This window comes from Astatotilapia calliptera, chromosome 16 (assembly GCF_900246225.1).
Source record: "Astatotilapia calliptera chromosome 16, fAstCal1.2, whole genome shotgun sequence".
NCBI lineage: Eukaryota > Metazoa > Chordata > Actinopteri > Cichliformes > Cichlidae > Astatotilapia > Astatotilapia calliptera.
The window spans coordinates 2,080,859-2,107,868 of NC_039317.1; the positions used below are offsets into that span (position 1 = coordinate 2,080,859).

The 27,010-nt window shown below is 40.3% G+C and overlaps 1 long non-coding RNA gene across 1 annotated transcript; it reads left to right on the plus strand.

Annotated features, from left to right (window-relative positions):
• Nucleotides 1–825: 825 nt before the first annotated feature.
• LOC113008320 (uncharacterized) lies at nt 826–3,913 on the plus strand. Its single transcript, XR_003270008.1, has 5 exons — nt 826–865; nt 1,501–1,543; nt 1,930–2,093; nt 3,255–3,433; nt 3,650–3,913. It is a non-coding gene; the product is annotated as an uncharacterized LOC113008320 (long non-coding RNA).
• Nucleotides 3,914–27,010: the final 23,097 nt, after the last annotated feature.

Here is a 27,010-nt window from a genome sequence, read left to right on the forward strand (position 1 = left end):
AGCTAGCACCCGTAGCCAGTCATATTAGCAAAGTCTGTTACAGTAACAGAATGAATAAAGATGAATTGTAGTTATATATAATAGCCTGAGAAATACAGATGAATAATGTTGGTATTATTAAACATTAAAAGTAATATCTTATTTTACTTTACACTGTAAAAAAATGTAATATCAAAGTATTTTACTGTGTATTTTACAGTTTTGTACTGTTTTTCTACAATATCATTACATTTATATAAATAGAATGTGATTTTATATGTCAAATGTAAAATAACATAAAATCACTGTAAATGTAATAAAACATAATTCTCTTGTTTTTTAAATATATTTTTCTGTACATATGCATATTTAGATTGTTAAAATACATTCACAAATGTATCATTCTTTCACAAATATTTGTCCGTTATTTGAAAGATTGAACTGTTAAATTAAAATGTAAAACTATGGAAAAATATATAAAAGGATCTAAAAATTAATGAGAACAATTAATAATTAAAGGAGTATTTGAATTATAATTTTGCTGAAAATGTCATCTAGCTCTGTTTCAATAATTCAGAGATAAAAAGTGAAAATATAATTAATAGGAATAAAAACGAAAAAAAAACCCCATATAAAACATTGCACGGCCACACTGTGCTAATTATGTATTTAAAAAAAATAAATGTAGAGGTAGGAATTGCAATAAATCCCAAAGTATTCACAACATTCCTGAACAGAAATAGGCCTCTGCACCTGGGGTGAGGGCGTGGTCATGAAAACAATGTGACATGCCATTGGATGTTGGGACACATAACGACATGAGGAATTTGAACTAACAACCACAAGGTTGCATGTGTGGCTGTGGAAAGCGCGGTGGAAGAGAGAGGTTGGTGAAAGATCATCCATGCAGTGCTGCAAGACAAGTGTATCAAACTCAGCTTAGTAGAATTAACTTGGCCACTATGGCTCGTAGTCTACTGAGACGGTAAAAGGCATGGAACCCCTAGCTATGAAGGCAAAGCACGTCGTCTGTCAGTGTAAGGTTTAGTTAGACCAGCCGCTAGCTTGCTGGCTAGCAGAGTTGTTGTTTGCTAATTTGTTAGCTGCCAGCTTTCTGTAACCGTGTAAACACAGCAGTTGCAACGCGGATAGTTTCTAGAGCGCTAATACCCGTTAGGGGGGCCGCAACCACAGCGGCCACTGATGCATTTGACTTAATGTGAAATTAAGTATGCAACTTAAGAGCTAATAGGCGAGCTGTTCCACTCTAGCTCGTGCGCACCAAGATGAGCTGCGTGATAAAGTGAGGGAAATAGAAGTAGCCCACTGTGCTAGCTTTGCCCTGTAAAATGTAATGGACATGTAAAGGATAAGACAAGTATTTTATTCTATTTTGTGGAGAGGAAGTAGACTAAAGCAGCTGAGGCGAATTATTTGACTACATATAAACGTACATTGCAGACATGTATTTGGATTTTGGCAGGTTTCATGATTTATAAGGTTTTTTTTCTTCCTCTGCAGATTAGTGGCGTGAGTTCTCAAATTTATTCAGTAAGGTGTAAAGGTGAGTATTGTACTGCATTTACGGATGTCAAAAGATTACACCTGTCGCAGTTGTGGTGCTTTAATGTAAATGTTTGGGCACCCATGGTCAAAATTTTAGTTCATATGAACTGTTAAGCAAGTGGAAGATGAAATAATCTCCAAATGTCATAAAGTTACAGATGACATTTAATTTTAAATAAAATCATTTTCATATTTTTTTTTTTTTTAAAAAAACAGAAAAGGCCCACAGCAAAAGTTTGGACACCTTGCAGTTGACTGGGGGGCCCAAACTGCATGCCAGTGTATGTAATTGATATACGTTAGTTGTAACATTGCAGTTAGTTGTGTGAGTCATGTGTGGACTTGTTTTTTTGTCCCCTTGTCTCTTGTTCATGTACACAACAGGAAACTCAGCTTTGGCAGCCGAGCACTTCATGTTATCTGTGGATCAGGCCATTGTGAATGGCCATATCACTATTTCAGCGACGCACTTATCCTGATGCTTGGCTCTTCTGCATGAACATTTCTTATCCAGTAGGCTAGGCAGCAACCTTGGAATTCTTGCAACGGTAAGGCGGCACCAGCCAATTTTATGGATTGAAACATAAGAATGATGAGACAGTGAAATCTAAAGTCATGCAATCCAAATCAAATCATCAGATCTCCTTTCATTTGCAGCTAAAACGCATAAGACTGAGCAATGCTTGAGTGTTGCGATGATTTGTAGATTGATAAATCAACAAATAATTCATATTTGCATTTCAGATGGCTGTCTCTGAAATATCCTTGATTCATGCTCATGTCAAGTTATAGAAAGAGACCTTGGAGTAGTAGATGTTCACAGACGTTTCACTACCCTGAAACAGTATTTGCAAGACTCACAGGTTAACCAAACATCTTTGCATCACCTCTCTGTTCCACAATGACCTGTATGTCCAAACACACACTCAAAAGCAAGCTCAATCTACATTTAGATTTATTGCAGATGTAAAAAACATACAGTCCAGTCCTCAGTTTCTGTCATGGTTGGCTGTGTGGCAGGCAGGCAAGCAGGAGTGGTGGATCCAAAATGCAGGACTCAGACACAGAAGTACAACTTAAAGCACACCTTTATTGCTGGAAAACCTCTTACTAAACTAAACTCACCAAAAGACAAACAAAAACGCTGGTGGACTAAAACACTTTAGCAGAAATACTGAACTGGAGACAAAACACTGGCAACACAGAGGCAAAACACACACAGCTTGTTGAGGGTACGACGCAACACTGACTCAGAGAAACACAGGGACTAAATACACTGGGAAGTAACGAGGAGAATGAGACACAGAAGGAGAGCACAGCTGGGGGAAATCAGAACTGACGAGACAAGGAAGCGTAAACTGAACACATTCACATAAGACACTGACCTTCGAAGTAAAACAGGAAGTATGACACAGACGCGAACTTGACACGGTGGAGACAGCAACTAAGAAACACAGAGACATAACCAGTAAGGCAGAGGACTCGATGAACCAAAAGACACAGAGGGAAACTCAAATATGCAGTCACAGACTTACACAGAACAGAGGGGACACAGAGAGACATGAAGGGCAAGGGATCAAAACTAGAAACCATAGAATAAATCACACACAAGTACAATAATACAAAAATCACAAAGAACTAAAACGCTGGGTCAGGAGACCCAGGACCCTGACAGTTTCTTAATGAAGTTGTTGTGTTTCATTCGACAGGTGCCTTAGGATAAACCCAAAGTGGAGCGGAACACGTCTAAGAAAAACCTTGCAGTCAATCCAAAGGTTCTGACATTGATCACCAAAATTGTGGACTACGAGTGGCAAGCACAAGAAGTTCTTATTTTTATCTAGGATAACATAATCTGCTGTTCATTAGCACTGGTCTCTGGTTCATGGTAAGTGTCAACAGCACGGGTGGCCCGCTTGATAGGGGAAAAGTTAAATATAGGCTGCAAATCCTATTCACATTTAGCTAGCGTTAGTGCTAGCCAGTTAGTATGTTACTGTCTGCTGACAGGCTTCTCTGTCACTCTGTCCTGCGATAGGTGTAGCATTGTCTTAAGTAATATCTTCATCTCAGTTCATTGTAATAGACTGCCTTAACTTGTCAGTGTCACGGCTGCGGGGGGCAGACGTGTGAAGAGTGAGAGACAGGATCCAGACGCAGGCACTGGCTTGGAGGTGAGCGAGCTTTTATTATCACAGGTGGCACAAACAGAAATACGGCGAGCAAAGCAAAACCTCAAGGTGACCTAAACTGGGACTGACTACCAAAACGAACCTGAATGGATGACTCTGGGAGAAACAGGTGGGGAAGAAACACAGACGGACTAGCAACTAACATGAGTGAACTCTATAAATTAGAGATGGCACGATACCACTTTTTTATGTCCGATACCGATATCATGAATTTGGATATCTGCTGATACCGATATGAATCCGATATAGTGTTTTTTAATCAACAAAACTGTTTTTTTAAATATCTTGCTGCATTTTGTATAAGTTCATACTCAAGTTTAAAACAACAACTACACTAAAGCTATTCTGTTATACCTGTATGCAAAAAATATTTCATAGTTCAGCAATACTGATCAATCTAATAAACTTAAGCCTACACCATCCTCCCTATTCTGGTATTTTAAGGAGTATTTAGCGTAAATATTAAGCAACCTAACTAATAGGGTTCCAACTCCCAGCAACAACAAAAAAATAAAAAAAATAGGGAACCACCCCTCACGCTCCACCTCATGATGCTTAATCAATGTAATCAACTTTAATTTGATGCAGTGTGAAAAAAAAATGCACAGAAATCAATTATTTTTCAAGAAATATTAAATAGATTCAACATCTTTCTTCAACAAAATTGCAGACTGCACAGATGGTACCTTCCCAAAGGAAAAAGTACTATAGCTTACTAGGGTATATATATTAGACTTAATAGTCACTATATACAGTAATGGACTTCTATTCATTTTACATCAAATTAAAACTTTGTGTGTCAGATAATTATTTATTAAAAGCTCGACATTTTAAATGAGAATAAGAAACAAAAGTCTGTCTTTGTGCCCCCTTTTCCCTGTTCATGCCCTATCGGCCCCCCTGACTAAACTTTGCTAGATCCGCCCCTGCACAGTTACCAGCCGTCAGCTACGTAGAAAAAGATCCTCGAGTAGAAAGTAATATTAAATAAATTCTAACAACAGCTGATCAAGCTTAAATGTGCTGCTGTTGTTCAGCTGCTGGTTTCCTCTTTCTGGTGCAAAGTGGGCCAAAAACAAACGAGAGACGGACTCGGGACAGAAAAGCCGATCAGCTGATCATTGATCAGTTTCATGATTGAAGTAGCAGCAGGAGAGAGAGAGAGAGGCAGTCGCTCCATATATCGGTTGTTAAGCTTAACGCAGGAATGCTTTACAAACATTCAGAGATGAACTTGCACACTTGCTTTACTTCTCTCTGGGAAAACTTCCTTGGAGATGAAATGCTGGTTTGGTAGCGAGGCTACAAATACACACAGCCGCTCTATCAGGTGATGCATACTGCTGCGACGTGCTACGGTTATGAGCCGAGTTACACCGTGTGGCAAGTTTTGTGAGGTGCTTTTTTGATATTTAATGGATCGGATTACATTTTTTATTTCTCTCCAATATCCGATCCAGTAATTTAGGTCAGTATTAGACTGATACCAATACGTAATATCGGATCGGTCCATCTCTACTATAAATACACAGAAGGGAACAAGGAAACTACACACAGGAGGGAGGCACAACTGATTGCGATTGACAAGACAAGACAGGGGAAACGCAAATTGAATACACTGGCATAAGACACAGACTTTCACAATAAAGCAGGAAACTCAAAACACACGTGAAGACACCGACTCGGAGACGCGGGCTTTACACGGAGACCTGACTACACTAGAGGGGGTACACCAGATGACACAGAACAAAGGGACCACAGAATTAACTCTGGGAGGTCAAATAACAAAACCTAAAAATCAGAACTCAGGATGCACCACGAAACTAGGGAGCTAGGACAGAAAACACAAAACACAAACAGTCACAAACCATTATGAAATCAAAAGTAAAAGTACAAAAACCAAAAACACTGGGTCACCGACCCAGGACCACAACAGTCAGTTAAGTATATAATCACATTGCAAATTTCTCCAAGGGAACGCAAATGGCCAGCAGCAGCCCTAAATGTGAGACTTTCAGAAAGCTAGAGCTGCTTCGAAACCTGCAGGTTATGTGCCTCAAATGTTCCCCTTTTCCTTGTTCCAGATGTGGAGAGGCAGATGAACATTCGAGGCGGCAGTTTCCCCTTCTTTTGTGCTCAAACATGCATTTGAATTGGATTTTTTTTCTATGTGCCTTTGTTCATGCATAAGTGTTAGTTGTTCTTGGATTGTTCCAGGAAGGGTTGTCTTTTTGTCAATAAAATCCATGTTAATGATTGAAACCATGTTTCATGTCTTATAAGTAAAATAAACATGTTAAAACTGCTCATACACAACATATGATCAAGAAATAACATAATCTTGATGTAATTGTAATCAGAGGTTTTGTTTAATAAGGGTTTTTTGGATGTTTTGTTACAGATAAAACCAACAATCTTACAGGGAGCACACTTAATTCAAATGCAGTCCAGTACATATTGATGAAATCTGTTAATTACACTTAGAAACTAAATTTTTATGTGATGATCACAGTAAAATGTTCCTAATTTAATGTTTAAAAGCATTTGTAAAAGGCAAAATCCCATGTAAAATTAGGGCAACGAACTGTATTTTCATTACTGAAAATAACTGTATTTTTAAGGGACAGTTATTTTCTGTTATTTTACGGTATTATTTGGCGCCCCAGCTGCTGGAATATTACAGTTTTTTTAGGATGTTTTTTTAACAGTGTATGTAAAAAAAGGTATTTGATGCCCATCACAGTATCAGTACTTCACCCAGCTGCAAGTCAATAGAGTTAATACAAAATGCACTTTTTAAATGATGATTTGATTTATTAATGGAATAAAGCTATCCTATGAAAAAGTAGTTGCAGACAAAACCTAATACCTGCCACCCTTGGCTGCAGAACTGCTTTCAAGTATTTACAATAACTACCAATGAGTCTTATGCATAACTCTTAAGGAATTTTGGTCCATTGTTCTCTGCATAATTGTTTTAAATCTATCTACAGGGATGAATTTAAGTTTTGAGCATGAATGTTCATACCAAAGACGTCCAAACTTTGACTGGGTCAAAAAACCATGGGCGAGGATATGGAAGCTGAAGCCAGGGATGACTTCTGGCTGAACAGGGGAGTTTGTACAGGAGTGTTCTGATTGTGCTCTGCAGAGCTTGCAGACAGGTGTCAAAGCCTAGCAGAGCACAGTGACTTAGGTGAGCTCTTGCAATTGCACAGCACTAAGATTGGATGACTTTGTTGACAGGGAGAATTTGCAGTGAGGAGGATTGGTCATGGACCTGACACAATACAATGTGTAAGCTCGCTCCCCTGCACGGAGAGGCATTAGGACTTTGGATTCACTTTATCAGGAATCATGATGAGGCTGAAGATGCTGCTGCCAGTATTCAATGTGACTGAAAATACAACTAATAAGCATAAACATGATTAACATGATTGCATGAATAAGAGCCCGAAAGACAAAATGACAGACGAGCGCTGAGATTTAAAGCACACAGGACAGAAGCTGATTGGATCGTAGAAATTGGGCAGAGGAAAATGATGATAACAGAATGAAATGTGACAATGTGGGAAAGCCGAAACGATGTAAAGAATAGACTAGCAGCCCAAACACAATGCAGGAAGATGAATGAATGCCGATGTCCCTTGGCTGCAAGGGTGAGATTCATGCCATTACAATTGGCCGAAAGCTGTAAGCATCCCACAGATTTTCAGCATTTATGTTAAAAAACATGTCATCTGATGAACACTAATCATCTGAGGTGAGACTACAAAACACTGTAGCTCCACAGGGTTGTTCAGTTATGGCATGTCTGCATGTTAATGTTCATATTATAGGTCAACTTTGGACATCATTAACACACAACAACATGTTTCTATTTTTTTTATTATATTTTTATTGAAGAAAAAAGAAAGGACTTGTTACAATAAAGTGCATTGACATTACTTAGTCAAAAAGGAAAAAAACCCTTTTTCTTCGTCCTTTTGTTTTACATTCTGATAGCAAAAAAATAAATAAACTCGTTGGCTTAACAGCGTGTTACATAATGCAGCATGTTTAACTTAACTACAAAGACTACATTAGGTACATATTATGAAGTTGAGGGTCAACCTGACATTGTACGATACATGGGAGATACACCAATTCAGGGCTGGTCTTACCTAAATTCAGGGCGGATGGGGGACACAAAGCTAATCCATTTATTCCATATTCTGTAGAATTTGTCTTTTCGAATTTTTAAAAGGAATGTCAGTTTTTCCATTTTAAATATTTCGAACACCACATTAAACCAATCCTCAAGACCCTCAACATCATGTTTCCACCTGTTATGTTTGTTAATGTCTGAAAACAGAGGCAACTTGTACACTTTCAGGGAAATTGCATCATTTTCTATTCAATTTTTTTCATCTGACACCCTCAAACCAAGTACAAATCTTATCCCTTGCATGCTAAACATATTTCTGTTTGTGTTGCATTAAGGCAGCTGCTGTCATCCAGAAACTCTGTATGAAAATAACCTCATACTGCTGCTATACCAACAGCCTCTCTCTCCTCATGTGAGGCTGAGATTCACAATGAGAATGAAGGAATACATGTGACAGCTGATGTGACATGGGCTACAGTACAATATGTATAAAAGGCTGACAGAGAGATAAAAGAAATGCTGAGGAAGGATGAGTTTAAATTTACTGGAGGTGTGTGTGTGTGTGTGGGGGGGGGGGGTAGTTTTTTGAGAATTGAGCCAATCCAGACACAAATCTAGCATTTGAGGTGATATCTCGTATTAAGGGAAATTTTACTGTGAGGGGTCCTCACATCAACAACCCTTTACCGTGTCGCTGCTCAAGCCATGTTGGTATGGACCACTAGAGTCAGAGCTCCTCCTAATGGACATCTTTGAGTACTGCAGTGGTCAGGGCAAGGAATTCAAAATAGGAACAGAAGCAAAGAAACATGATTGTGGATGGGACTAACAAGGCACTCACATTTCAGCCACAAAGCATAGTTAGAAGGCTTTCTTCATCTCTCTGGTGAAGAGAAAAGGGCTAAAACATTATACCTATAAAACACACAGACTGTAAAATATTGAAGACTGTATCACAAGTAAGCATAGCATGTGCAATGAACATACTGAAGATGTGCAGATTTGCATATTCTCCCCATGCCTGCTTCTGTTTCCTCCCACTCCTCCCACGGTCTCATGAGTCAAGGAAGTTTCTTTGAGACGAATACGTCGATAACATGCAGCAGGACAAACGGAGTAAAGATGCTGTTCTCTCACTTTCTTTAGAACCGTTCAGTGGTTGATGTTCAAACATTAATGCACTATTTAGATTAGTGATTGATGAACAATTCATCTCTATGTGCCAAAATCTTTCCAGTATTCATTTTGCTCTAAACAGCCAGCCCAGCTCTGCTGTCCAACACGGGGCAGACAATCAAACTGGCATAAAGTGAGAGACAGAATCTAAAATGTGTTATATAAAACTTTTTAAACCTTATTTTAGGCCTGCAGCTCCTCAAGGTGAGCTGCTGAAAAAAATACTGAACTTATGGGAAAAACCTACTCAGTGTTTTAGAGGAATTAAAAAAATAATTATCACCTTTAACAAGAAAAGAAATATAAAATCCATAAAGAATCCAACCAAGCTTTCAGCTTCTCAAGCTGTTCTAATGTCTCGCAGCGTGAAAACTGAAATTTGCTCCATCAAACGCTTTCATCATGAATTTAGAACAACTTGTAAGAGAAGTCCTGCGGGGAGCCTATTTCACCAAATGTGCAAAAATACAACGTACAGTTTGGAGGAGATTATTTCCTCTTTCATTAATGTTAACACATCCCAGTACTGAGCCATTTGCAACACTCGAATCTAAGAGACCGTTAGTACTCAGAGGCAGCCTCTGAACCGGAGCGGGTAATCAGCTCTGTGGAAACACACTTTAGTTCATATGATAAAGATAAACTTGCACTATGATGAAAGATTACAGGAACCATGATTAAAGAATCTCCTGTACAGACATCGCTGGACTAGAAGTTGTTATTTCCATAAAGATTTGATTTGATTTACATTTTCTCTGACAAGCTGCAGGACATTAAGAGAAACCTGCTGCTGTGTGGGTGTATCAACATTTCATTTAGATGCTTTTTATCTTGTGGAAATGTTGTGTATATGATACTTTCATGGAAGGACTACATTGAATGAGAAGCCTAACAACATGAAAATAAGCACTTTATTTGGTGCATGGTTTTATTTTTCAATTTTTATTTTTATTTTATTTAAACTAGAGGGTAACATGTAGTTTGTAGTGAGACCTTTTGGATTCATGTGAACTTTATTTTCAGATTGGTTAGTTTAGTCGAGCTATTGCATATGCACATTTTACTTCAGATACAAGCAACTGAAGAGTCAGCCCCTCTAACCTCAGAACTTCTCTGTATGGTTTATTATACGAGCAGGAGTTCCTCCAAAATGTTAAATTCTGGCAACATTACCTGAACTTGATCGTCAAACAGTTTCCATATTTTTCTATGTTAATTAAAGTTATTTCAATAATTTAATCACTAATAATATAACCATCAGTTATTTTAGACTGAGTGCAATTACTTATTATTTAAATACACCAAAACCTGCAATCCATAACTACTACCACTCAGCTGTGAATAAGCCTTCAGCTCACTCATTGTGCCACCTGTCATAATGTCAGGCAGGCTGGACCCAAAAAGCAGAGTCGGCAAACAGAAATGTTTACTTAAGTGAATGCAGTGATAATGGAGGAGAGTGAGGAAAGGACTGTGGCTGAGGAGGGAGAGTTCTGAGGAGGAGAGAATGAGAGTTAATGGAAGAGAATATTACAGGTTACGTGTGAACTGAACCAGAGCTAATCTTACTTGAGCTTCTGAGGTGGTAAGTATGGGGGAGTACTGGGTTGGCAGGTGAGTTTCCTCAGAAAACAGGTGGAGAGGAGGAGGCAGACTGACCGTGGGTCATGGCATCTGGAGGTTCAGATGGTGGTGAGGAGGAGAAACAGTGTTCAAGGTTATCAGATCATAGGTGAGTTGATTCTTGAGCCGGCAGGGTTCAAATGGGAAACTCAAGTGGACAGCCAGGAGGAACACAGGAAGAAAAGGGACAAACGAGACTTCGAACAGCAAACCAACCAGTGATTTACGCTGAAATCGGACCATAGAGTCACCATATCGATACGGATGGCCTGGTAGGGAATCATAGCACCGCCTGTCCTGCATATACCTGAAGTCTGGTAAATGAACTACCGACAGCTGAAGATAGGTTGGCCCACGACAAAACACCCCAGAGACCTACCAGACCAACAACTACACCTGAGAAAATTAAAAGAAAAAGAAGGAAGAGAAGCGGAAAAACAAGTGTAGCTACGCATCAGCCACTTGAATAGACAGCACCTCGTAACATCAGGCAGTCACCTCGTTACAAGCCAGTGTTTAAGAGCAAAAATGATGACGACATCCAGGACGGCTGATGTAACATCAGCTATGTCAAGCACCTCAGGAAGGTCTTTTACTGATAAAGAGACTTTAGAGATCAGGAAAAAATCTGTTTTATGCAAGGAGATAATTGCAATGCATCATAATACTAAGAGCTTTGGTGTGGTATTACTTTGTTTGTGTCAAAGGAATCACGTCTTTGTCTGTTATTGCACTATGCAGTACAAAAGAGTGTCCTATTTTCCATGATTAAGAGCCATACATGTTACCAATCCATCCATTTTCTTCCACTTGTCCAGCTCCAGCTGTCTAAACAGAGAAGCCCAGACCTCATTCCCTCTGGCCAGCTCCTGAGTCTCAAGCTCCAGCTGAGAGATGTAATCTTGGTCCTGGTTCTCCTCCAGGCTGAAGACATACAAACTGGTTAGGACCAGATCAGTCCCTTCATTTAAACAGCTATAGGCTCAGCTGCTGGGGGACAACCGTGCATTTAAATGGGAGTATTGATTTTAGCTAACTGTTGTCTCCTTGCTTTTCCTTTCTGTTTTTTTTTGTCCTGTTTATTTTCTTTATGTTTGTAAATTTTATTTGACTAAAAGTAAAAGTTAAGCCAGGTTTCTTAACCCATCAAGGCCAAGTTAACATACCTGGGATTGTACGTACCCAGCTGTTAGACTACTTGAATGACTCGCAGCTGTCTGAAATCTTCCAATCCGGTTTTAAGCCCTTTCGCAGCTCTTGTTAAAGCTATGAATGACATTCTTGTTGCGACTGATCGTGGTAAATATGCTGTGCTTGTCTTATTGGACATGACAGCTGCATTTGACACAGTGGACCACGACCTGCTGATCTCCCGCTTACACCACTGTGTGGGAATTTCTGATTTGGCATTGTCGTGGATAAAATCAAATCTTTCCGAAAGGAGTTTTTGTGTTAAGCTGCGGTTGACCGCGTCCTCTGTGGCCCCTCTGCTTTGGGGTGTCCCCCAGGGATCTATCCTCGGGCCATTATTTTTCTCACTGTATTCACTCTGTCTTGGTGCGATTTTTCGTAAACACCGAGTGTCATTTCATTTGTATGCCGATGACTGTCATCTTTACTTACCCTTTAGTCATTTGGATACTTCCCCATGTCAATCTCTGCTTGACTGTCTTAGCAATGTCAAATCATGGATGGCAAATAACTTTCTAAATGTTAATGATCACAAAAGGGAAACAATTTTATTTGGCCCACATCGCTCTACTGATTCTCCAGATGTTGATTTTGGTGATTCGACCTCCCATCTGAAAAGTTTGATCACAAATCTTGGTGTTAAATTTGATTGCACACTTACCTTTGATGGTCATGTAAATCGGAAGTTAAGCCTTTCCTTACCAAACGCAACTTGGAAACTCGTATTCATGCTTTTATCACTTCATGTCTGGAATATTGTAATTCCCTTTTAATTGGGTTTGGGTCTGGCACTTTGTCACGCCAGCAATTAGTGCAAAATGCGGTGCCACGATTTTTAACCGATAGTAGGAAATTCGATCGCATCACTCCGGTTCCGGCTTCTTTGCATTGGCTTCCCATTGAATTTAGGATTCGTTGTAAAGTTCTTTGACTGGTTTTTAAATCCTTAAACAGTCTGGCTCCTGTCTACTTATCTGATTTGCTGAAGTCACATGTTCCTCCTCGCTGGCTCCGTTCAGCTGAGCAGCTGTTGCTGTCGGTTCCTAAGTCGCGGCTGAAATGCAGAGGAGACCGAGCATTTTCAATTGCGGCTCCGAAGCTTTAGAATAACCCTCCCCTCCATATTAGACAAGCGTCATCAGTGCAGGTCTTTAAGTCCAGATTGAAAACCTATTTTTAATCCCTGGCTTTTAACTCATTTCATTTCATTTTATTTCTTTATTTATTTCACACATGGTTCAACAGTGTTTCATTTCCTTCATACAAATCCTCCTTCCCATTATTATAACACCGCACCCATGGGTGAAAAGGAGCAGGAAGAAGAATACATTCTTATTAGCACCTGCCCCCTATCTGCAATCTAATTATTCTTACAAGAGGGCGCCAACAACCCAAAAAACCATGCAGCACTACTAAATGGCAATGAAAAAATTTCCTTCCACATTTAGCCCAAATTACTTTCATGTTCTTCATATTGATTTATCCTTTTAAGTATGTAACACATTTTAAAACGGTGCATGTTTGTACAACTCTTGAGATTATCTTGAAGAGAATTCCACATTCTTATACCTTTGACTGTCGGACACATTGGCCTTTGTGTGGTCTTAGCAAACTGGTGCTTAAAGTCAAACTTCCTTCTGCTGGCACCACTTCCTGAACACAATACAAACAAACTTTGTAACTTAAGAGGTAATGTACTATTTCTTGCCTTGAACATAAATAATAATGTCTGTAATTTCACTAAGTCTTCAAATTTCAACAATTTCGATTTTATAAACAGATTATTTGTATGTTCTCTATATTTAACATTATGAACCATTCGTACCAGTTTCTTCTGTAGCAAGTATAGAGGCTTTATATTAGTCGCATATGTATTCCTCCACACTTCAGCACAATAACTGAGATAGGGGAAAATTAGTGAGAAATATAAAATACGCATCGCCTTATAATCAAGTATATCTCTGACATTACTCAAAATATAAATATTTTTAACCATCTTTTTTCTAACATGTTCAATATGAGATTTCCATTTTAATTTATCATCCAATGGTACTCCCCAAAAAACGGAGTTCAGTAACTCTGTCAATCAGAACTCTATCAATGGACAGAGTTACTTCATCCTCTTTTACCTTTCCAAAATCATAAATTTCATTTTTGTCAAGTTCAAAGATAATTTGTTTACCTGAAACCATTTTTTTTAGTTTTTTCATTTCAGAATTCAGCCAATTCTTTCAATTTATCCCCAGCACAATAAAAATTTGTATCATCTGTAAACAAAACGAAATTTAACATTTTGGACACATCGCAAATATCATTTATGTATAAATTAAAAAGTTTTGGCCCCAAAACAGAACCTTGAGGAACCCCACATTCAATTTTCAGTCTTTCAGAGGAATTGTCTAAATAATGCACATACTGGGACCTATTTTCTAGATAAGTACTTAACCACTGTAATGCAATTCCTCTCACCCCATAAGTATTAAGCGTAGAAATCAAAACAGAATGTTGCAGCGAATCAAAAGCTTTTTTTAAGTCAATAAATACTCCTATTGTATATTTATTATTGTCTGTTGCACATGAAATATCGTCAGTAGTAGTCATCAATGCTAATGCCGTTGATCTATTTTTCCGAAATCCATATTGATTTTCACTTAGTAATTGATGTTTTTCAATAAAGCTATCAAGTCTTTCCACAAACAGTTTTTCAAGTACTTTAGAAAACTGTGACAGAAGTGACACTGGCCTATAGTTATTAAAACTATGTTTCTCTCCCTTTTTATACAGAGGTATCGCTTTTGCCACTTTCATTCTGTCAGGAAATACACCAGCATGGAATGCAAGATTGAAAATATAACAAGGAGGAGTAATTATACAATCCAATGTCTTTTTAACCATAACCATATCTAAACCATGGCAATCAGTAGATGTCTTATTTTTAGTCTTTTTTAGAATTGCTGCAATTTCTTTTTCAGCGATATCAGCTAAGAATAGACTTAACCACTCTGCTTCCACCTTTCCAATCATCCTTTTGTTCTAGCTTATCATGTTTTCTAATTAGATTCGCCAACTTAGGTCTAATATTTACAAAAAAGGAATTGAATTCATTTACCACTTCATTCATGTCCTTTATAATCTTATTTTCCTTATAAAAATAATTAGGCAAATCTAAGGAAACGTTCCTATTGCCTAATATCTCTCTGAAAATATTCCAAATACCCTTTATATTATTTTTCTTTCTTGAAATAATTTGTTATAATATTCTTTCTTGGCCTTCCTTAATATTAATACTAGCCTATTTTATAGACTTTATATTTCTTATCCTTATACATCTGTCCAATTGCTCTTCCTCCTCCTCCTTACGATATAAGGTACACTGAAAAAAAAAGTTCTTTCAATTTACTTGATTTTATTGTGTACATCGGTCCCACATAATATGAATAAGTATGACTGACTTAATTTTCCACTTTCCCTCAAGTAATTAATGCTTGTCAGATCAAAGTATTTTATTTACATCAGATTACTTTAAAAAAAAAATCATGTTTGATCATCTATTATCATAATATCAATGCATTGCATAATATCAATATATTTTAATGTTTAACACCAACTTATTTTTATTTGCCAGTGGTACGCAATGATATTATGTAATGTAAACACATTGCAATTATGTTCTTGCAACACAAATTATGGCTTTAAATCCTACTTAATTTTTTCAATTGAAATATTAACTGATTACTGACAAAAAAGGCAAAGATTGTGAGTGCTACTGAACAATTCCCCTTTATTAAACTGTAACATCAGTGAAAGCAGCAATTCTGCCATGAACAAGTCTAAAATCACATCCATATAAACTTAACACATTTTTAAAGATAGCCTGCAGAAATAACAAAGAAAAAGTTAGTTTGAGAATATATTTGCAAATATTTCACAAAAAACTGACCTCAGCAGCAAATAAAAGAAAGTGCTTATAGATGATCCCGTCATCTCTTACATATAAGATTTGTATTAATTACACAATTGAAAATGTAAACTAAATTAAGACAACCTGGGGGGGAAAAAAAAAAAAAAAAAAAAAAACCCCACACACAAACACACTTTTATGAATAAACAGATTTACACAAATATAACTTGTGCGTTATCTGACAACAGTTTCAGCTTCTGTACATGCATTTACCTGTACAAGATTTCAACTAAGTTGAGCCTTAAATGACATTGTTACATAATACCAAACACCTACATGAATTTTAATCTTCATTTTAAACATGTAAGCAGGACATTAAGGTTGACTTAGAACATATTGCTAAAAATTGTCAGTAAAAATTTCTTACAACATGATACCAAAAGGAAAAATTATCCTGCATTGCAGTCACATGAGGGGAAAACAATAAAAACATAAGCAGTATAACGTTACTGAACACAAAATGAAAAACTGCAAAGAATTGCAGAAGTGCAGTCTTTGACTTCTCAATGAAACAGATGGTTTTTCATGTAGATACACACTCCCTTGACAGACGCAGCATCAACATCTTCACACTGAAATGAAATGTATGTAATTAGCATCTTCATTCAGCCCTTGTCCTTCATTTAAGTTTTAATAGTGTACTTTACATGAATGTTTTTAAAGTAAAGGCGCACAACTTAATAATAGGTTTACTGGCAATTAATAATAAGTTGACAAAGTGAAGGTTAAAAAAAAACAAGCAGATGTAAAAATACAAAATGAGAGAATTTATCATGGGGAAACATTTGAAATCTTCCACAATTATAAAGTTTCATCCAAAGAGAATCATGTTAAGTGAATGTTGAGGCTTAATCACTTACATTATCCATTTATGCCACAATTCTTTTCAGTATTAGTCCACGCTCTCCTCTTCTGTTGACCAACTTCACCAGGTTGTCCAAGTGGAAATCCAGCTGAGCCAGGAACTTTGTTTGAGGGGGGATGGTGGCAATTCTCTTAAACTCAGCGTTGATCTGAAAACATGAGCACAGAGGAATGAGCTTCAAAAGGTTTAATACCTGGAAGAAGGCCGCAATCACTCATGCTGAAGAAATGGGCTGTCAAATAACAACTGTGCCTTAACCATTTTAGGCTAATACCACAAGAACACCGTGTATGAGGCAAACCTTACCTCATGGAAATCAAATAGAGCAGGCCATCTTGCCATGAAAGCCTCCACCATTGGTGCATCACGAACAACTTCACGTCTTCTGTATGAAAAAGTCTTTTCCATCTTTAGTTTCACCAACTCTGTTACTATTTTTTTATGTCCATGTGGTGGGCTTTGACATGTCAATAGCTTTAAGAGTCCCCTTGTCTGTTACTTCTGAAACTGAGGTAAGGTTAAGAAACTCATTCCCAAACAAGGAATCCATAAACTGAAGTCTGAAACTGCCCTGAAGACAACACTGTCTCTTGACTTCAATGATGAGATCCTCAGTTGATTCAGGCGCTCCATTAGAGAGTGAGCCTTCGACAGGTTCCGTCAGCCAAAACAGTCTTTAGGACCATAGGACTCCCCATAGGACTCTGTAGGAAAAAAAGAATTAAATATCAGACATTCAGAAAGAATCGTTTCAGTTTAGTTTTCATAAAGCTATCCATACCAAATACTCAAAGTTATAAAGATCAGACATAAAAAAGAAGAATTTATTTAATGAAATACATGCTACTGAAGCTATTACACTTATATGAACACCTTTTAATTCTATATGCCTTTTTAAAGTCACAATGTGGACTGATCCAATCTCATAGTCAACCAATGGATAAGTATTAAGGAGTTCACAGAGTGAAACGAGAGTGAATATTCTTGTGGATACTGGGCTGAGCTCAAAAGCTCTGTCGTGCTCTCTGTACCAGCCACCAAGCTCTCTGACAATGTAGAATATGCTGTGGTACAATGCAGATATGGGTTTTCAGTATTCTGGCAATCCACCTGCTGCCCTTTGGGCCAGTGCCATTCCATTTCTATAAGTTATGCCCTTTAATGTCACACACTGTGCAAGGTTGACCTCTAGAATGTCAGGGAATATGTACCTAATGACTTAAGCTATCTCCTTTTTAAGCAAATCCACTAGAAAGGCCGATACAGCTGAGACCTCTAATTCAGACTTGCCAAGAGATGGGGAGTTTAGATGTTAAGCTATCATCATCTGATGTTTTGACTTCTCTAATCATAAAGGTAAAAGATTCCACCATCACAAAAAACATTAATTTTAATTGAAAAAAGGTATTCCAGTCCAGAAGAGCATCAATGGTTTCTTTAAAGTACCAATCTTTCCCTCATTTATACATAATGTTTTGAGAAGCAGCTCACATATGTTCTACACAAAGTAGAAAAAAAAAAAGGGGGGGGAGGGTCCTAATTTGTTTTGGGCCGATGTTGGAAAATTCACAATACATCACTTAATAAGACATACTCTGAACAAACTTATCTCCTTGTAGATATCTGGGGCCTGTTCTTCGTACCGCGCTAAGTGAGTTAGCTGGATGAGATTGTTGACGATTTCGCGTGATCCTGGATCGTTCGGTTCCCCGAAGCCCATCCGGGACTTGCTGTCATAGCAACAGAGCCGTAAGCGTAAACCTGCTCGGGAGCAGGTTTACTTTATGTAAACAGGATTAGATCGCGGCCACGCAGGTATGTCCGCGTCATTTATACGAAAGCAACAGCGATATTCCACCACTGTTTCACCATAAATAAATAACATCAATGTAACTAAAGATAATGCAGCACTTGATCCTTTTATTGATGTCACACAGATACATACAGGTCATTTCCTAAAAAAGGGAAATGTACTATTAACATTCTATTACATGTATGTGATTATTACAGATGTAATTCATATTTCAGAGTAGTAATTGTAAATTACTTCGTGTAAGCAAGATGAGAGACCACGGCTATAAAAGCGAAGGTGGATTTGGGAAGCCTGTCGCAGCCATGTCCTGTCCGTATACGCGAGCCACCCATTGTGGAAGGTGCAAGATTGATAAGGAGAGTTTCCAGAATTCAGCGTATATTGCGGGACAGACAGGATCCTTTAGCTCAGCGCGACAGTGTGCTCATTGAGAGATATCGATATTCCCGTGAGGGTATTATTTACATAACCAACTTGTTGACGAGGGGGTGCAGGACCACCACCTGTCTTTTTTTTTGCTCTGCCCTTTTCTTGGTTGCTGTTATGAACAAACAAACAGATTATTCCAGGGTCTCTTTCCAAGAGACTAAAAGCAATATAAGTGATAAATATTACCATTCTGTAGAATATTCTTATATTTCACTTTTACTTGTTCCCATGTTCTAGTGGGTCCTGTTGTGGCTCTAATGTGAAAGGGGATATAATATAACATATTATAATATAATATAATGTAATATAATATTGGATAATATAGTGTAATATAATAAATCTACCCTACCGCCTACTGGTGTTGGCCAGAGGGGCCGATGGCGCAATATGGCAGCCTGGCTTCTGTCAGTCTGCCCCAGGGCAGCTGTGGCTACAACCGTAGCTGCCTCCACCAGTGTGTGAATGTGAGAGTGAATGAATAGTGGCATTGTAAAGCGCTTTGGGTGCCTTGAAAAGCGCTATATAAATCCACTCCATTATTATTGTTATTATTGAATTACTTACGAGTTTGATTTGTCAGCAACTTTCTGCCAGCCCTCTCTCCTTGTTTTTGCAGCCTTTGCAGTGTTCCCTTGCGTTTTAATTAAACTCTGAAACTCCTGACATCCCTCACTCAAGAGTTCTTGCTCTGCTGCCGAAAAATACCGAGCGCGCTCCTTCGACATTTTCGCCGACCAATCAAAGGGTTGCCGATCAATGTTTCTACTATCGATGCGTAGCCCCTGTTGGGCCACCCAGTGATCTCACATTACTTCATCCAGCTATACTAATCGTCAACAACAGGTGTGTTCGGGGAACCGGAATAGCGAGCTCAGAGTTAGCGCGATGATTTGGTCTTGGATGTTTCATTTGATCTTGGATGTAGTAAGCGACGTACGAAGCACAGGGCCCTGCTGTATTATTTGGGCGTGACCAATAGAATAGTCAAGTAAGTGACACTTCACCTAAAACAATGACTAAATGGAAAAATGATTTGGCATTTATGGACACAGGTTCTCAAACCCACGTCTAAGGTGGCAGGATCCTTATTATAACTTGAGTGCGTGTCATCAGCAAGAATTAAGGTATGGCACTGTGGCCCTCCCAGCTTCTTAAACTCTGACGGTTACAGCCACACTAATTAGCCAATGTAGCCATAGCTAGCACGAGTAACACAAACACTATTGCTCTCTCAGTGACGTTTTAACTTGCTAAGCCATCAAAAACGTCAGTTCTCTGTCACATGGATAAATTCCATATCTGACCGACAACAGCTGCTTTCTCCCGACTATGTGCAATTTGTTAATATTTTTCAGCTTTAGCCACAAAGCTAATACCAACTTTAGCTAGCACTGTAAAAACAACATTACAGATTACGTTTCATATAGCATGCACTACAACAATTCTGTGAAAACGTACCCAACTAAAACAAATGTATTTAAATTACTTACCTTCTCACTATGACTGACTCGGTGCCAAAGGTTGCATGTGGCTGAACAGTCTTCCAGAATCTGGCGGTCAATTGCGCTCTCCTTAAATTATGTTGTTGTCTTATTGGATAAGGTAGGTCTTATTATCCAATCATATTTAGTTGTTGTCTTTGAATATATTGCATCATTTCCGGTTGTGGTCAAACATGATTACAATGGTTTTAGTATTCTAATTTAGTCACTTTAAATCAATGCAAGAAAAATGAGTAGTCTCAGTATTGTTTATAATCAAGTAAATGGTACTTTATTTAATCATGTAATTAAGAGAAACATGAAAAGCTTGTGTAGCATTAACTAAATTCATTTGTGCAAATTCAAAAGCCTGCCAATTCCCATTTTTTCAGTGTATCTGAGGTAAAAAAAAACAAACAAACAGGCAAATGATCACTTATATCATTTATGATGAAGCCACTGTTAATATTATTCAATAAACTAAACTGTGCTAATGCACAAAAGAATACCTGCAGTGGTACTTCTGAGTAAAAAAAACCTCATAAAATATGTATGTGGGGTAATCAGGTTGTGAGCTTTTACTTGTTGCAAATCTGCAACGCCTGCCTCGAGAGGGTTAATAAATGATCAATTAATGTTGCTGATGTATCCGTTATTCTACTCGGCTTTGAAATCGGAGGGTATAATCCATTTCCAAATAATAATTCTAAAAAGTCTGATGCCATCTTGTGATTAGTGTCTTTTCCTAACTCTGTAGGAAACTGACACCTTTCTTATTAATTTTATTTTATTTTTAATTTTGCTAGTTTTTGATCTGTGTTGTTCAGCACTTTGGTCTGCCTGGTGTGTTCTTCAAGTGCTATACAAATAAACTGATGATGATGATTGGGTAGATGTCTGCCTCTCCGTGAGCCCAGTTCTGCTCCGTGTTTGCTCATGGGATCATGAGATCATTGGGATTCTCTCTTTAATATTGCAGGCTCTTTAGCTTACAGTATAAAGTACCTTAAGATGACTGTTATGGTCAACTGGAGCTGTTAAAATAAAATGTAACTGCATTCACATGCCCAGAAACCTTAAAGAAGACGTGTCAGAAGGCAGCCTAATCAAATGACAGAAGCACATCAGGAGCTTCTTTCGGTGTGCTGGAGCAGCAGCAGCTCTACTCTGAGCCCCTTTGGGATTACCGAGCTCCTCACACTATCTAACGGTGAGCTCGGGCACATTTCAGAGGAAGCTTGTATCTGCAGTCCTGTTTTTTCAGTCACTACCTGCTTTTTTGTATTATTAATGGCATAACAATAAAAGTAATGTTTTAAATAGTAAAATACACTCTTCTTTTAATGGAATAGTACAAGTCTGGTTGCCATAATGTATGAAAATGGTTAAATGGACTTTAACATGTGTGAAAATACCCACTGGTTGTCTTAGGAAAATAAATTTCCTTTGGTTTATAAAGACATCTCTAAGAATGATACAATACTGAGAATACAATGATTTCACACTTTTTGCACATTTCGACACGCTCTCATCTCACAAGCTTTTTTCTAAGCTTTGGAGGATTCTGGTGTCTGATGATGCAAGTCCTGGCAGGCAGGAACGGCAGCTGTAAGAATCCCCACTGGGAGGTGTGTGTGTGTGTGTGTGTGTGCGTGTGTGTGTGTGTGTGCGTGTGTGCGTGTTCCATTTCCTATATTGCGAGGACATGTCATAGACCCCATAAAGCTGTGCTTGGTGTTGGCATGACTCATGGCATCATTTCTGCAGATTGTCTCTCTCAGTCTGATTGGCTTCAGAGTGTTCTGGTTATAAATCTCTAACACATGAAAGATAGCCAGTGTGAAGGTGATCAGGAAGGGAATCTAGTGTAAAAATCTGTGGAAATTAAATATCTGGATCCATCTGCTCTGGTGACTAAATTAACATAATGTTGAAACTAGACAATGAGCCTCTCTGCTGTTGTTAGCTGGTATCATACATGTGCCACAAAATGTGAGAAGAAGGAAAGTATTTTGTGGCCTCCTACTTTCTGCTATGTAGCCAGGACAATCCCTGAGTGTGCAGTGTGCTCATCTTTTTACTCCTGTGAGTACACTGTGTGGGTACTTGTAATGCACTTCATAGATTAAGATTCATCACAGATTAAGCATTAGAAATAGCTCATTTAACATGGAGGTATGCAAGTTAAAGCACAGCTAATCTCTCTAACACCACGTTTCTCCCACTGTGCTGTTTGATTTGGAACTGCAGGTTCTGACCTGCATCTGCAAAAGTTGATGCATTTCATTGCTGCTCTCATGATGGGCTGATCAGATAATTGCAACATAAGGCTGCTGGTAAGTGCGACTTCACCTCTGTGCTGGAGACAAGAAAAGCCCAATAACATATTATGAAATATTAAACTACTACTAATATTTTAATGGAAACATTTCAGGGATAATTTCATTTAGGGATTGGCTTTGCTAAGGGTTACATTCAGGAAATAAGTGATGTAATGTCTTCTGAAGCGATGGAAAAATGATTATGTTCAGGAAAGAGTGTGTGGGAGAGCTGCCTCCTGCCGTTCTCTCTGTCAGTCCATTGCTGATTTTCCTTTCCAGCAGGATGCATATCATCCAATTTGTCATCCAAAAATGTTCTTGGGCACAGCAACCCGTACATCTTCACATGCTCATTCTTACTCACAGCATCAGTTTCCAAGCTGGTTGTTTAAAATTCCTCAGCCAAATATTGTCCTCCAGTCTTACTGTGTCATGTTGGCAATGATGCACACATCAGCATGTTAGGGACACAGTGTGTCCTGCTTCTGGACACTACCACTGTTGTCTCAAATTAAACACAGTGAGTGGCACGCTTACTGGAAGGGATGCAAGGTTTAACTGTGATTATCACGTGAAAACACAGGCAACATCTTCAGCCTTTACATATAACTCAGTTCTGCTACAATTTAGCCCATGTGATTTGACGCGTGATGATGGACCCGTGGTGATGGACGCACAATGATGGAGGCACAATGATGGACGCATGGTGATGGACCCGTGATGATGGACGCGTGATGATGGACCCGTGGTGATGGACGCGTGATGATGGACCCGTGGTGATGGACGCGTGGTGATGGACGAACAATGATGGAGGCACAATGATGGAAGCAAAATGATGTGACGCATGATGATGGACCCGTGGTGATGGACGCACAATGATGGACGCGTGGTGATGGACCCGTGGTGATGGACGCATAATGATGGAGGCACAATGATGGAGGAACAATGATGTGACGCATGATGATGGACCCGTGGTGATGGACGCGTGATGATGGACCCGTGGTGATGGACGCACAATGATGGAGGCACAATGATGGAGGAACAATGATGTGACGCATGATGATGGACCCGTGGTGATGGACGCGTGATGATGGACGCGTGGTGATGGACCCGTGGTGATGGACGCATAATGATGGAGGCACAATGATGGAAGCAAAATGATGTGACGCATGATGATGGACCCGTGGTGATGGACGCGTGATGATGGACGCGTGGTGATGGACCCGTGGTGATGGACGCATAATGATGGAGGCACAATGATGGAGGAACAATGATGTGACGCATGATGATGGACCCGTGGTGATGGACGCGTGATGATGGACGCGTGATGATGGACCCGTGGTGATGGACGAACAATGATGGAGGCACAATGATGGAAGCAAAATGATGTGACGCATGATGATGGACCCGTGGTGATGGACGCACAATGATGGACGCGTGGTGATGGACCCGTGGTGATGGACGCACAATGATGGAGGCACAATGATGGAGGAACAATGATGTGACGCATGATGATGGACCCGTGGTGATGGACGCGTGATGATGGACCCGTGGTGATGGACGCACAATGATGGAGGCACAATGATGTAAGCAAAATGATGTGACGCATGATGATGGACCCGTGGTGATGGACGCGTGATGATGGACGCGTGGTGATGGACCCGTGGTGATGGACGCATAATGATGGAGGCACAATGATGGAGGAACAATGATGTGACGCATGATGATGGACCCGTGGTGATGGACGCGTGATGATGGACGCGTGGTGATGGACCCGTGGTGATGGACGCACAATGATGGAGGCACAATGATGGAGGAACAATGATGTGACGCATGATGATGGACCCGTGGTGATGGACGCGTGATGATGGACGCGTGATGATGGACCCGTGGTGATGGACGAACAATGATGGAGGCACAATGATGGAAGCAAAATGATGTGACGCATGATGATGGACCCGTGGTGATGGACGCGTGATGATGGACGCGTGGTGATGGACCTGTGGTGATGGACGCATAATGATGGAGGCACAATGATGGAGGAACAATGATGTGACGCATGATGATGGACCCGTGGTGATGGACGCGTGATGATGGACGCGTGGTGATGGACCCGTGGTGATGGACGCACAATGATGGAGGCACAATGATGGAGGAACAATGATGTGACGCATGATGATGGACCCGTGGTGATGGACGCGTGATGATGGACGCGTGATGATGGACCCGTGGTGATGGACGAACAATGATGGAGGCACAATGATGGAAGCAAAATGATGTGACGCATGATGATGGACCCGTGGTGATGGAGGCACAATGATGGAGGCACAATGATGGAGGAACAATGATGTGACGCATGATGATGGACCAGTGGTGATGGACGCGTGATGATGGACGCGTGATGATGGACCTGTGGTGATGGATGCACAATGATGGAGGAACAATGATGTGACGCATGATGATGGACCCGTGGTGATGGACGCATGATGATGGACCCGTGGTGATGGACGCACAATGATGGAGGCACAATGATGGAGGAACAATGATGTGACGCATGATGATGGACCAGTGGTGATAGATGCGTGATGATGGACGCGTGATGATGGACCTGTGGTGATGGATGCACAATGATGGAGGCACAATGATGGAGGAACAATGATGTGACGCATGATGATGGACCAGTGGTGATAGATGCGTGATGATGGACGCGTGATGATGGACCCGTGGTGATGGATGCACAATGATGGAGGCACAATGATGGAGGAACAATGATGTGACGCATGATGATGGACCAGTGGTGATAGATGCGTGATGATGGACGCGTGATGATGGACCCGTGGTGATGGATGCACAATGATGGAGGCACAATGATGGAGGAACAATGATGTGACGCATGATGATGGGCCCGTGGTGATAGACGCATTATGATGGACGCGTGATGATGGACCCGTGGTGATGGACGCATGATGATAGATGCGTAATGATGGACGCGTGGTGACGGACACATGGTGATGGACGCACAATGATGGACCCGTGGTGATGGACACACAATGATGGACGCATGGTGATGGACGCATAGTAATGGACGCGTGATGATGGACGCACGGTGATGGACGTACGGTGATGGACGCACAATGATGGACCCGTGGTGATGGACACACAATGATGGACGCATGGTGATGGACGCATAGTAATGGACGCGTGATGATGGACGCACGGTGATGGACGTACGGTGATGGACGCACAATGATGGACCTGTGGTGATGGACGCACAATGATAGACGCACGGTGATGGACGCATGGTGATGGACCCGTGATGATGGACGCGTGATGACGGACACATGGTGATGGACGCACAATGATGGACGCATGGTGATGGACACGTGATGACGGACACATGGTGATGGACGCAGAATGATGTGATGCATGATGATGGAGGCGTGGTGATGGACTCAGAATGATGTGACGCAGAATGACGGACGCACGGTGATGGACGCACAATGATGGACACGTGATGATAGATGCGTAAGGATGGACGCGTCGTGATAGACGCAGAATGATGTGACGCGTGATGATGGACGCGTCGTGATAGACGCAGAATGATGTGACGCGTGATGATGGACGCGTCGTGATAGACGCAGAATGATGTGACGCGTGATGATGGACGCACAATGATGGAGGCGTGATGATGGAGGCGTGGTGACGGACACATGGTAATGGACGCACAATGATGGACGCATGGTGATGGATGCCTGATGATGGACGCGTGATGATGGACACATGGTGATGGACGCAGAATGATGTGACGCATGATGATGGACGCATGGTGATGGACGCACAATGATGGCCACGTGATGATAGATGCGTAATGATGGACGCCTGATGATGGACGCGTGATGATGGACACATGGTGATGGACGCAGAATGATGTGACGCGTGGTGATGGACGCATGATGATGGACGCACAATGATGGACGTGTTATGACGGACACATGGTGATAGACGCACAATGATGTGACGCATGATGATGGAGGCGTGGTCATGGACGCATGGTGATGGACCCGTGATGATGAACGCGTGATGATAGACGCGCAATGATGGAGGCGTGGTGACAGACACATGGTGATGGACGCACAATGATGGACGCATGGTGATGGACACGTGATGACGGACACATGGTGATGGACGCAGAATGATGTGACGCATGATGATGGAGGCGTGATGATGGGCGCGTGGTGATGGGCGCGTGATGATGGACCCGTGGTG